This window comes from Pleurodeles waltl, chromosome 7 (assembly GCF_031143425.1).
Source record: "Pleurodeles waltl isolate 20211129_DDA chromosome 7, aPleWal1.hap1.20221129, whole genome shotgun sequence".
NCBI classification, from domain to species: Eukaryota; Metazoa; Chordata; class Amphibia; order Caudata; family Salamandridae; genus Pleurodeles; species Pleurodeles waltl.
The window spans coordinates 498,238,902-498,252,193 of record NC_090446.1 but is presented as its reverse complement, the minus strand read 5'-3'; the positions used below and the strand labels follow the sequence as shown (position 1 = coordinate 498,252,193).

At 46.7% G+C, this 13,292-nt stretch overlaps 1 protein-coding gene across 4 annotated transcripts in view; it reads right to left on the bottom strand.

Annotated features, from left to right (window-relative positions):
- The window catches only part of HSD3B7 (hydroxy-delta-5-steroid dehydrogenase, 3 beta- and steroid delta-isomerase 7), a 450,561-nt gene that overhangs the window by 304,832 nt on the left and 132,437 nt on the right, over nt 1–13,292 (bottom strand). Inside the window, exon 1 of one of the 4 annotated variants that reach the window (XM_069244175.1) lies at nt 2,092–2,328. The exons of the other annotated variants lie outside the window; for them this stretch is intronic. The gene's annotated coding sequence lies outside the window, so the exon portion shown is untranslated. Of the gene's footprint in view, nt 1–2,091; nt 2,329–13,292 lie in introns of those variants that run through there. 4 annotated transcript variants of the gene reach the window in all.

Sequence of the window (13,292 nt, the reverse complement as noted above, 5' to 3'; positions counted from 1 at the left end):
GCCTCTCGTGGCTCAACCCGTTTCAGCTGTCACACCTTGACCCCCAGTTTATGGGATCCGGGAGTATTTAGTGTTCCTTTTCCAGACTGATCCCTTAGCCCCTCCAGGCCTTCACAGAAAACGTTGCATGTGTAACACATTGCACACACGCTGTGCACCCAAAGGCATTGCTGCAGGGAGAAACATAGCACACGCTGAGACACTGCTCGCTTGCACACAGCAGAAGACCATTAGGGCCACATGTACAAAGCTTTTTTCTGGTCGCAAACGGCCCAATTCACAGAATTGGGCTGTTTGCAACTAGAAAAAGCATTTTGAGATGTACAGACCCATTTTTCCGATTCGGTAATTTATTTACCGAATCGCAAAAAGGAATTGCGAGTCGCAATTAGGAAGGGGGCGTTCCCTTCCGAATTGCGAGTCGCAGCGCAATGTAGCATTGTTTTATGCCCGTGAATGCGGTCACAAAACAATCACAGTTAGCACCAGTTTCAAACTAGTTCTAACCCATTCACAAACAGGAAGGGGTCCCCAGGGAACACCTTCCCCTTTGTGAATGGTAGCGAAAATATTTTTTCAGAGCAGGCAGTGGTCCCACAGACCACTGCCTGCTCTGAAAAAATGAAAAGAAAACTTCATTTTTGTTTTTGAAATGCATCCCGTTTTCCTTTAATGAAAATGGAATGCATACAAAAATGCTTTATTTAAAAGCAGTCACAGACATGGTGGTCTGTTGTCCCCAGCAGGCCACCATCCCTGTGAGTGCCGCCATTCTCAATGGGATCGAAAATTGCGACCTACCTCATGAATATTATGGCCACATGTACGAAGCTTTCTGCACGTCGCAAACTGCGAATCTGGCTGTTTGTGACGTGCAAAAAGCACTTCCCCATGTACAAAGCCTGTTTTGCGATTCAGTAAACTTTTTACTGAATCGCAAAACAGGATTGCGACTCGCAATTAGGAAGGAGTGTTCCCTTCCTAATTGCGACTCGCAGTCCCATATATGATTGTATTGTGATCGCAAAACAACTGTAGTTAGCACCAGTGTCACACTGGTGCTAACACGTTCCCAAACAGGAAGGGGTCCCCATGAGACCCCTTCCCCTTTGTGAATGTCACTGAAAACATTTTTTCAGAGCAGGCAGTGGTCCTACGGAGCACTGCCCGCGCTGAAAAAATTTAACAACAACGTTTCATTTTTTGTTTTTGTAATGCATCTCGTTTTCCTTTAAGGAAAACGGGCTGCATTACAAAAAAAAAAACTGCTTTATTTAAAAGCTGTCACAGAAATGGTGGTCTGCTTTCCGCAGCAGGCCCCCATCCCTGTGAGGGCCGTCATTCAAGGGGGTTGCAAATTGCAACCTACCTCATGAATAACCATGAGGTGGGCATTTGCAACCCCCTTTGCGAGTCGCAAATAGTGTCAAGTACACTATCCTACATACTGTTTTGCGACTCGCAAATTGCGAGTCGCTCTGACTCGCAATTAGTGAGACGCAAAACTAAAGATTGATACATGTAGCCCTTAATGAGGTAGGCCATTTGCGACCCCTTTGGGAATCGCAAACAGCATCATTAACACTGTTGTACATCATGTTTTGCAACTCACAAATTGCGAGTTGCAAAACATGATATTTGTACATGTGGCCCTTATTGGGGTGCGAGGGGATTATGAGTAACATAGCGCCTGTTTTTTACATTACCCTCCACTAAAATCAGGCAGTCTTGAAGACAGAACTCGGCCAGAGATGGACTTCATTGAGAGTGGTTACTAGTCATACTGTATTCGAGTCCTAATCCCTTTACATAATGCATTCATCCGCTCTTTCCCCAAACAGTACTTGCTCTGTCCCTCCGCAGTGCATGCTCTGCCCTCTCCTCCACAGTTTGTGGCCTCCGATTGCCCCATACCCCACCGCTCCTCTCCTCATTAAACATATCCGCAAATATAAATAGTAACATACGAGCAGGCCGCAGTTTTTTCTCTCTCTTCTCACCCCAACCCTCCCCACTCCTCCACACACGCACCGGACGCTACCATACATGCCCTCGCTATAAATGACATCAAGCTGGCCCCGGAGTACTCGCCTTTCCTGCAGGGTCTGGTAGAGGCTGCTTCCAGGGACAGTTCTGGCGCCTCTGGCAGCAGCTGGGGCTGTGTGGAGGCCGTCAGAGGCCGGACCCTTATCAGCTCAGTGAAGCCTTCAACTTTGTCCTAGCTGGAGCCACGTCACCGGGCGGCTTTGCAAGGTCACTGGGTGAGGGTGAGGTCCAGGGATAATTGGCTGTCACTGGGGAAGCTGGCAGCCCTCTTCCGTTCACATCACACTAATGGGGCCGATGGAGAGGGTTACCGGAGTTTGAAAACCAAAAACTAGAGCAGCATACAAACATAGAAGTAGGACTATAAATGTGAATGAACCAAGGGGCACACAAGCGTAGAACAACATAGGAAAGACAAACAATACGGCACTAAGAGGAATTAAATGCAACATTTAAACACAGCGTAATGTATGTTTGATGAATTACTTTCCAATAAGGCCTAATTATTAACTAGGAACTGGAGGAGGTAAAAACTAACCCCCGTCGGCGTTTAATCAACCCTCTCTAAACATCGGGACATTCTGAATATACTGAAATTTCCTAAGACAGATAGTGAAAAACAGGACTGTCCCGGCAAATCTGGGATGCCTGGTCACCGTACCTATAATGAGTGCCATAGAGGGACTACATTGGCACATCCCACAAACCTATGAGAAGGCTATAGGCAGAGCTACTGGAATTATGCGGCGGGAGAGGGCCAAATTTTGCAGCAGGGTTGACTACATTATGTGACAAGAAAAGGCAAATGCTGCACATTTTCTGATAATATTACTACATTACTTTATCATTTCTACACTAGCTAACACAGTGTGGGCATTGCTTCACCTCAGCATAACACCCAAACTCAGCAATAAGCAACAGAAAGGTATTGAGTCAACCTTTGGAAAGGACCTTTCACAGCGCGACAATGCGTGTTGCTGCGATGTTAGTAAATTTTGAACTAAGCTAGAAACAATTTTTGGGGGTTAAAATCTGCAGATTATGCAGCAGATGATGGGTTATGTGGCAGATCCCTAATTATGCGAAAAATGCCACAGCTGCACAGTCGCATAATTCCAGTAGCCCTGGCTATGGGTGAGCAAGACAAGCAAAATGTGGGATTGCACCCTTTGTTACATTTCACCAAACCTTCCTCACCAAAGACATTATAGAGATCTCACTTAGGGGCGGATGTATCAAAGGGTTTTACCCATTTTATGTCTATGGGAAAATGTGTTCGTACATATGGCCCTTAGTCTCATAAGTAGCTCATTCAGTCTGGTTGTTTTCTGGGACTTGTTGTTTTGGATCTATAGAAGGAAAAAATAGATCTGGAGTACAAGAGAGGAAATTATAAAGCTGAGAGTTGGCAAGCCTACAAGATAAAAGTGAAAGTGGTGTAGAGATGCACGAGGATCCATAAACAATATTTGTGCTAAACTATGGAACCAAACAGAAAACATAACAAGGCCTCTTTTTGAAACGTGATATAGAGTTAGTTTTGCCAACGTCTGTTGCATTTCAAATGAAAATAGCACAAAAAAGTAAGTCAGCCCTTCCTTCTCTCCCACAAGTTGTGCTAAAGCTGAGGGAAAAGCTTGGCCATCAGCCGAGGGTCTTGACAGATGCTGATGTGAACTTTCACTGACGCACAGCAGAAGAGTCTTTAAAACTCTTCTAAAACAGTTACCTTTTATCCATTTGGTGATGTAACAGGAGACGGGGCAAGAAAAAGTGGACCTGCACTCTTATTTGAAATCTAACGAGCACACTCACCGCACAGTCTGACCCTGTTTTCAAAGCCCAGAAATGTATTATTTTTAAAGATAACGGTTAGGACGCCGGGACTGTCAAGGGAAATCCAGGACGTCTGGTCACCCTAGTGGTGAAAGTCTCATTAGGAAAACTTAGACCCCTGCACTTATTTCAAATTACGCAGTCCCTACAACAGGTGGCGACCCAGCCTTTCTCTCAGCACCTCACCGGTTGGCTGACTAGAAACTCTCGCTGAGGTGGAATGTGAGGGCAGAGCTTCCATGGCCTGTACTTTCATTCTCGGCATTCTTTGGCTTACACCTGCTGATCTTTCTCCTAGCAGGGGCCTGACCGTCTTCTGACAGGGTGAGCTGCTGTTGGCATTTCTGTAAATTCCGCACATGTTTTTAAAACTGTTTTTCCATGATGAAAAAAGGCAGGGAGAAAAAATATGTAAAAAAATTCAACCCTCAACGGAAGAAGCTTTAATTGAGGACCCTCTGAAGTTAATGAATTTAGAAATTTTACTCCAAGTTATATACTGAGGAAACATGACTAGATTCTTTAATTAATTTTAATTATTGTGTGAGTATGGGTGCCACAACGCAGACAATGACAAGTACACCATTACTGCTCAAAATCTGATAGGGATGTTAAGAGAGTGTGGCTTCTATCGTTCCATAGTGCTCCTTCATTTAGATGCCAAACTCTTTACTATAATCCAGGCCTCCTGTCTTAACGAAGTATTGCCCATATCGGTTCACCCAGACCACTGCAGATTTGTAATCGGATGACAGGCACATGATAACGTCACTCCAGTAAATCTACCTCAGGATCTTGCGTCAACCAACACTCAGTATGTGGTCAATGTGGTAATTCCTCCATATGGATGGGTGCCCATCTGGTTGAAAAGCCTCACTTAATGGCATATCGGTGATCCCCTTTATCCTTAAATGCAGAAAAGGCCTTTAACTGGGTGGAATGGACCTTTTTGCAACTCATACGTCACCAAACAGAGTTTGGATCATGATTTCTAAAGATTGCCTTTTTGTGCTACCGACACCTCCCGGCAAGATTTGCATTGAGGTGCCTTAAGCCTGGTGTACTTAGATTGCAGAGGGGCACCAGATAGGTGTAACCCTCTCACTACTGTAGTGAGTCCTTTTATAGAACCTCTTGCCTGCCAGATTCACAAATATGAAGCTGTACAAGTATTAAATGTGGCTCTGGGCAATATAAAATTACCTTACACTGGGATGCTGTACTATTCAAGCGAAATTCCTAGTGATCCATCGAAAGGGGCAACATTGTTGGAAATACTGTCTTGCTTGTGTAGAGAGACCAAGTAAGTGCACAGTCGATGGATTCAGTTTGGAATCAGACAGGTCAATGGGATCGACGTACTCCTTTGTTTGGGGCAGTGGTGATGTGACAGGAGCCAGCATGGATCATGGTGCTGGGCATGGAGGTGGCGCTGAACTGAGAATTGAAAGCAAAACGGGTACAAGAGGCATGGACAGGGGTGAGGGCGCACTTGGGTGGCACCTATATAGTTAGCTTCAGCTGTCAACTCTAGGGTGAGCGGAGTTGGTACAGAGTCACACAACACCATCTGGTGGCGTGTAGGTGCTATGCTGAAAAAACATCCTGACCCAGTCTGGAACCCGGGGGTATTCTAAGGTGAGGGACCTGCACTTAAAAGTACTTAAGTACGCATTCATTGAGCCAATAAAGCTTTTACTAGCTTCCCTGATGAACTATCCTGCAGGGAATCAAAGATTATACTTGCAGCATTCTGTGAGAATGGGAAACTTTCTTAGCTACTGCCATGCTGTGCCTGTTCTGTGAGGAAGCAAAACTTGCATTGCAGCTTCCTGATCCTCACCTGCCCCGTAAAGGGTAAAGCCTAAATTATTCCCACCAAAGGTGTGCCTGGTCCATGAAGAGGGGGCATTTCCACTGACGTTACCCCATGTTATATAAAAAACAAAAGATATATTGAATGCATTTGAATGGCTTGCCCTATGAACCAGGGACTATATCACAATACTTGATGTAAGTTACCTATATCCCTGAAAAAGGCGCCTCACCCCATAAGGAGCTGAAACGTTCTGACAGAAAAGAGAATCAGGGTCTGTTGTGCTACCCTCCTGTTTTTAATGTTGTGTTAGCGAGAAATTAGTAAAAAACATTTTTAGTTCATCCTTTCATGATTTTAATATAGGTCTGACAAAGGGATAACATAAATGTTGATGAAGGGTAATTATTTCACTCAACTAGGGAGCCCCACAACTCGGAGTCTGTACAGCTGGTGGACCTCAATACTTTTGGATGCTTTCCAGGACCAGATGTGGAACCCACTGATGAAGCATACCACACCAGGTAGATGAGGGTTCATCATTCTATATGAGTAGATACACGTATGGTAACTCCAGAAGTGATTTTGGTTTTGCTGCTTCTTCCTGGGGTATATTTCTGTTATGGACTTTTATTTAGCAAAAGTCCCACTCGAGATGGAGTCTCTTGGTGCTAGTTTTTCTTACAGACAGCAGAGCATGAAAGCATTACTGGCTAAACAGACAGTTTTTAAGCGTTTTCTTAAACATTAAGAGCATTAATATGGCATTGTTGTAGTAAAGTCTGGCATGAGCAAATGCATTTGATATCATTACTTAATAAGGGAAGAGCAGAAAGAGCATAATTTTCCTTAGTAGCTTTATTTGAAGAACACATGCTTTGGTGACACTGAAAATCTGGTTCTCTAAATACAGTATGGCGTCCAAAATGATGGCCAAGATTCTTGCCTTCAGAACAGGCATGGCACAGTTACCTAAACTGGAGGGCCATTAAGAGATGTCTCAGCAATTCAGTTTACTGAAAACCAGGGGGGGTGGTCTCAAATATGAATGTTTTGATTTCGAGGTAGTTTTGTCATGTCCACATAAGCATGAGGTTCATGGAGTATTCGTTTAGGAACTTTGTGTTTCTTATATGTTTACATCTGTTTACAGAGAGCGCACAAAAGTAATTTTACACCTCTTGCTCTCTCTTTAGTGTATTAGCTACATCTGTAGTACCAGTCCTATATGTCAAGTGCATCATGTGATGATCTTGGGCTACTGCCACCTGGTCTGTACTTATTCTTTATGTTATAGGAGGTTTCACAGCTGCAGTCCTTGTACTTTTATTTTCGTATGAAGATCTGTTTAAAATTTTGTGGGAGTCCGATGCATATAGGTGTCGCCCAATGAGGGTGGGGGAGGAATGGCCAACACTAGAGCCATTAGTATCTTTTGAAGTGTGGCAGGAGCCGGGGGAAAGGTAGAACCTCAAGAGCTGGCAAAACTTTGCTCCCACCCAAATTGGGTAGAGGGTGTCTAATGAGGCGCTAGGGTGCAGCTGCAGGGTGACTAGTCAGTCCAATTTAAGATACAGAAGCCTTGGAATTGACATTTTTTTTTCATTACCTGGATGCCCTACAGCTGTCTCCTGGAATCACGCCCTGGATGTCTTTTCATTGGCTCGCCCATCCCTTACGTCAAGTGCTTTTGGGAATGGTACTGATGTGGGGGTGAGGTGAATGGTGTTACACACCGAGCCATGACTCGACCCCTGGCCCACTCCTCTCATTCTTGCGCAGACTGCGGGGCCACAGAGCAACCAAGATAGTCTTCACAGCATCCTGCGTCATACCGAAAGATGCTCTTTTCAAACACTTGCAGCCTGGGGGGTTGGGGGGGGCATGTGGAGAGACTCAGATGGCCATTCTTAGTTTTGCTCGGTGACTAGCACAGAGGCATTCTTCTCTCTGTGGTCCATGTTTCTCATCCTTGTAGTTCCTCTTCCCAGTTTTCTTCAGAAAGGGTTTTTGTTATGCAGATCTATCATGGTGGTGCTACCATGCTTTCTCGGTTTCCTTTATCCTATCCAAAATGGCAGCTTAAACTCTCTGTGTCATCACTTCCTGTCTTTGGGTATATAAGGGTCAGAACTGCCCTTTCTCTTTGTGTTGCAACACTCTCTACTCCTGCTGGTGTGTCTTCGCTTTTTTGCTGGTTACTTGCTGACTCCTCGTTCCCGTTGCCTCCGTCCAGCCCTGATTCTTCCTTGGCCCTTCCTTATTTGCTACTCTGTAGTCTTGTTCTAGCCATGGATTCTTCATTTGTTCCAGCCACCTTCCACCTCCTGGAGTCTCCAGTTATCATCCAAGGTGTTTTCCCTTCAGGGTCTTTCCTTTTGGGGACTCCTTCTGGAAGGCACAGTCTGCTTAGGCGTTCCATTGACGGCAGCACCATGGCTACCAGAAAGGGTCACCCCTACCTCAGACAGACAAGAAACTTCAAGATCCAAAACTGTGAACCTTCTTTTCGCACCAAGACCCCAAAGAAGACTACATTCATTGAAGAACCTGACAGACTGCAACGCCTGTAGGAGGCTGGCCCTCTATGTAGTGTGCAATGCTAGGCACACTGTGCAGGGGGTCCAGGCAACCACACATCGGTTTACAGGGGTAAAAACTAGATCACCTAATGCTCTCATTTTTAGGTTGCTTGGTCGAGCAGTTAAGCCAGTCTTGGAGAAGTGCAAAGCATTTGTTGTACTGACAGCGTCAATCTTGCAACTCACAAACTCAAAGGAATAACTTGAGACCAATTTATAAAAATACTTCAGATTTTTGTAATTTTTAAGACCAAGATTATCAAAATTGGTCAAGTTCTTTTTGAGATATGAATTTTTGAAGTTTAATAAAAATTGTCTTTTTGCGCGTAATTACACACCGTAAGAATCAATGGAAGATCACCTTTAAAAATACATATAAAATAGTACAGTTGGTTTACCAAGTTCTTCTTTTGCAGGTTAATCGAAGTTGTCGGTGGGCACACCGTGCCAGCTGGAAATGTTCAGGCATCTCCCGGTTCTGGTGGGAGCAGCGATGAAAGGTCTCTGGAGCTGGCGCAGGGCCACTGCTGGGGACCACTTGAAAAAGCACTGCACAGGTAAGTTCAAAGATGGTTCCTTGGGGTCTTCTTGGAATGTCGAGGTCGCAAGGGGTGGGGGACCCTTAGGGCACAGCAGGTTCTTCGTTGCAGGGCACAGGGCGGCCAGGTGCAGAGTGAATCAGTGAGCCTGGAGCTGTTTGCAAGGATGCAGGAGTGAAGTTAGTTCAAGGGTCATTTGCAGGACAACAGAGGCACTCTGGCGAGAGGTCCTGTGTGTTCCTGAAGTCCCAAAACTGGGACTTCCTCCTGGTCCTTTTTCAGCCCTGGGCAGGCTGGTTTTCTCAGTGTCGACGTTAGCTGACCAATACCCAGGGTAGTAGTACGGTTTGGCCGCTGGAGGATGCAGTGCCACCAAACCTGGCAACTTGCAGGGTTGGTCCCCGCGGCCGTCAGTGTGTGTGTCGTTGGGTTCAACTGCAACTTACGGTTTAGTAGTTAGCGGCTGGTCAGTGAAGAGACTCACTGGCTTGCCGATTTCTTGCTGTTGTAGAGTGGTACCTCCACTCTGGAGGGAGTTCTATGGCGATATTCAAAGCCTGGAGGTCCTCTGGGGTTCTTTTGAGTTTTTTCAGTTGTCCAGCAGCTCCTCAGTGGCGTTTGTCGAGTCCTAGGTGCAGGAGATAGGGTTTGGTGCCTTTTCTTGGTGCTGGTCTTCTTTTGTCCGTTGAATCTGATTTCCTGGTCTAGCGATGCCCAGAAAATACTGTATTTAGTAGGTGTTTTTGGGGGAACCTGGTAGGAACCAATGGGTCACCTACCGTTGGGTGGCTACGCCCACTAAAGTAACCATGTTCTGTGGGAAGGGTCACTTCCCTATCCCTGATTGGCTATTTTCTTTCCATCCAAGATGGAGGAAAATGAAATTGAGTGCCCACCTTGCAGGCAACACCTTAGAGGTGGTGCATGCCAGGTGGGGCCATTCCTCCTACCCTTTGAGTTTCCTGCCGTTGCTCCCGCCAAAGTGGGGGTTTCCACAGAGGTTACCATCCAAGCTCTCCACCAGGGCAGTGCACATTCCTGAGAGAGGGGGTGTTGGCACCTCCACCCTGGAAGGGCTTTGTTCCATAAACTAGAGAGATGGATCTCTCCACCAAGGTTTGTAGATTGGGTGTCTGGAGGTGGCAGGCTGGATAGAACCAGTCAGCAACTGTGTTGGGGTAGTTACCTTTTGCAGGAGGCACCTCTAAGGTGACCCCTGGGTACATTTAGGGATACATCCAATACTGGTACCAGTTTGGATTTATCATTCTGAGTTGTTTGATACCAAACAACCCAGGGTTCAGAATGGTCATTATGTAGCTGGGAAACTCGTATTGACCAGTGTCCAGCACATGTATTAAAATGGCTGCTGTGTTCACTCATTATGTCCCAGGTTTGGCAAGGACACAGTGGGGGCATTTTGCTCATGCAGCTATGCCCTCACATTTAATATGGTGCACCTGCCTTAAGGCTGGAAGGCCTGCAGGAGGGGTGTCTTATCCATAGTGTATGCAGTGTATGGTGGACAGGGCACACAGGCAGTGTGCCATGCAGAGGTTTTAGGCTTGCACCAGGATACCCAGCCTGCAATGGCAGTGCTGGGGTCATTTGGATGCATGGCCCTAGAGGGTGGCTCAATCAGTGTTGCTGCCCTCAGGGGCCTACCCTTAGTACCCCATGCCAGGGTTATCTAAGTACCTTTTAGTAGGGACCTATAGTGGTAGCTAAAGGTGTATCCAATTATGCCAATGCATCACAATAGTTTTAGGGAAAGAGCTCTAGCCCAGGGAACCTGGTTAGCAGGGGCCCTGGGCACTACAATTTCTGGGCTACATCATACATCAGGCAAAACGTAGGGGGCTAAACATGTCAAAAAGAGTCCTTCTCTCAAAACGCCCAATTCCCGGTTTGGGTCACGGATACATGGATGTCACTCAAGCATCTCAAGGAGACCAAGTGGATCCAGAACAAGCCCTAGTCCAGACTATGCAATAACAAGCCCAAGATGTACAACAGTTGCAGAATGAAAATTTGGCTTTACGTCAAGCTCTTACAGCCAGAGCGGCTGGTGTCCCATGTATAAGTTCAACAACTCCTCATTTCTCTGGGGATCCAAATAAATTAAAAGAGTTTTTAGACTCCTTGACAGTGTTCTTCACCTTCTGTCCTGCTCAATTTACGCTGGACAGAACTAAGGTGGGTATCTAATGAGTGTCTCGTCTGACCCACCATTAGCATGGGGGTGCCTCTGGTAGCCAGAGAAGATCCACATCTCAGTAACAATGCCACCTTTCTTACTACCTTCAAACAGGCATTTGAATAGCCATGTTGGAAGCTTCTACAGAAGAAGCAGTGTACGACATTCAGCAGGGGAATCAAGATGTTTTGCAATACATTACCCGCTTTCGTCTGTTAGCAGCTGAGACTATGTGGGTAGAACGTACATTGGTCACCCTCTTCTGCCGGGGCCTTCATGAGGAAATAAAGGATGAATTGGTACATTCATCCCGCGCAGATACTATGGCAGCATTAATGGATCTTGCCCTGTCTGTTGCACACCATCTCAATGAATGCAGATTTGAAAGACACAGGCCTTGTGCTCAACAATATCCAGGAATGACTCGTCTTAACACCCTAAAGGCTGAGACATCAATTCCAGAGAGTCCTTCCTCTTCAGGAGAAAAGCCTATGCAGATTGGGCTAGCCCAGGGAACACTGTCAGAGGCCGAAAGAGAACACAGAAGAAAGCAGGGATTATGTCTATACTGTGGTTCTTCTGGGCCTTTGATTCGTAGCTGTTCTACACACCCACAGAAGCTTCCAGTAAACACAAGATACCTTCCTCTGTGAGAAGGGAGAGGATGGGATGGTCTGAGAATCCTTCTATTTGCTCATCAAAGGAAATGTCGACTTCACTATTTTACTTGCCCATGCATCTGGAGTTATCCAATGGAAAGGATGAGAAGGTGCTAGTCTTATTAAATTGTAGGGCAAGTGGAATCCACTTGGATGAAGGGTGGGCTCAAAAGAAATGTTAGAAATGGGATCTCTAGTTGGTAGTCGGTCTGAACCCTGTCCAAGTAGGGACACTCACTCTAGTCAGGATAAGGAAGATACCCGCTCAGATAACCACTGTTCACCCCCTTGGTAGCTTGGCATGAGCAGTCAGACTTATCTCAGAAGCAATGTGTAAAGCATTTTCACATAACACACAGTAATACAGTGAAAACATTTCAAAAGGACACCACACCAGTTTTAGAACAAAAAGCCATTATTTATGTGTGTAAAACAAGACCAAAATGAGAAAAATCCAACATACAGTGCTAAAGATATGAATTTTGTAAGGTTTAACTTCAAAATATAGTTTCTTGAAGTCAATAGCTCCACGGGGGCTATCACGGCATTGTGATCAACAAAACCAACAGTTCAGGCCGGCCCCAGTGCAGCGGGACAGCTATGGTGTCGGGGAGACCCGCAAACAGTACCTTGGATTTGCAGGACGTTGTGATCATCGCGGTGAGCTCCAGAGAGCAGCGCCGCTGGCGTTGCAGTGTCGGTTCCAGGGTCGGTGTGGGAGTCGTCGGGTCCTTGAAGTCACACACATTGTGGATCGAACTACATGCTGATGAAGTCAGGAACGCTGGGGGGGATGGCGTTGGGGCTGCGGTGCGAAGCAGGACGATGCGACGTGCGGTGCCCACAGGTCACAGTGCAGGCAGCGGCTCGGTGATGGTGTCCAGTGGCGTCAGTGAGACCAGGGCTGCGGTGTGAAGCAGGGCGGTGCGACGTGCTGTGTCTACAGGTCACGATGCAGGCAGCGTCGTCGTCATTGCTGAAGCACTGTCGTCGGTAGGCCCAAGGACGGGATGGTGCTTCTTGACCCTCACCAGCGGTGTTCACAGGCCACGGTGCAGGCAAGGATGCCTGGTGAGGACACTGGAGTCGATGGTGCTGGCGTTGGTGGACCAGGGCTCAGTGCGGGATGGTGTTTTGTGCTCCTCATGATCAGTATCCACAGGCCACGGTGCAGGCGGCGGTGTCGTCGTCAGCATGAGCGCCATCGTCAGGGATGCCCAGGCTGCGGTGTGAGAAGGCGATGCCGGAGTCCTGGGCCCACAGGTCACAGTGCAAGCAGTGGCTCAGTGAAGTCGTCCGATGACGGTGGTGGTGAGATAAGGGTTGCGGTGCAAAGTGAGGCAATGAGACTCCGTGTGGTGTCAGCAGGTCATGGTGCAGGCCAGTGGCATCGTTCGTGGCATCACGTGGTTTTTCTTGTGTTGCAGCACAAACACAGTTCCCAGTACTGTAGACAGATGAAACTGAAGTCTTTCATATCCCTGAGACTTCCAACAGGAGGGAAGCTCTACTCCAAGCCCTTGGAGAACTTTCTCAAGCAGGATACACAGCAAAGTTCACCCTTTGCACTCTTTTCAGGCAGAAGCAGCAACTGCAGGCCGGTCCAGCAAAGCAACA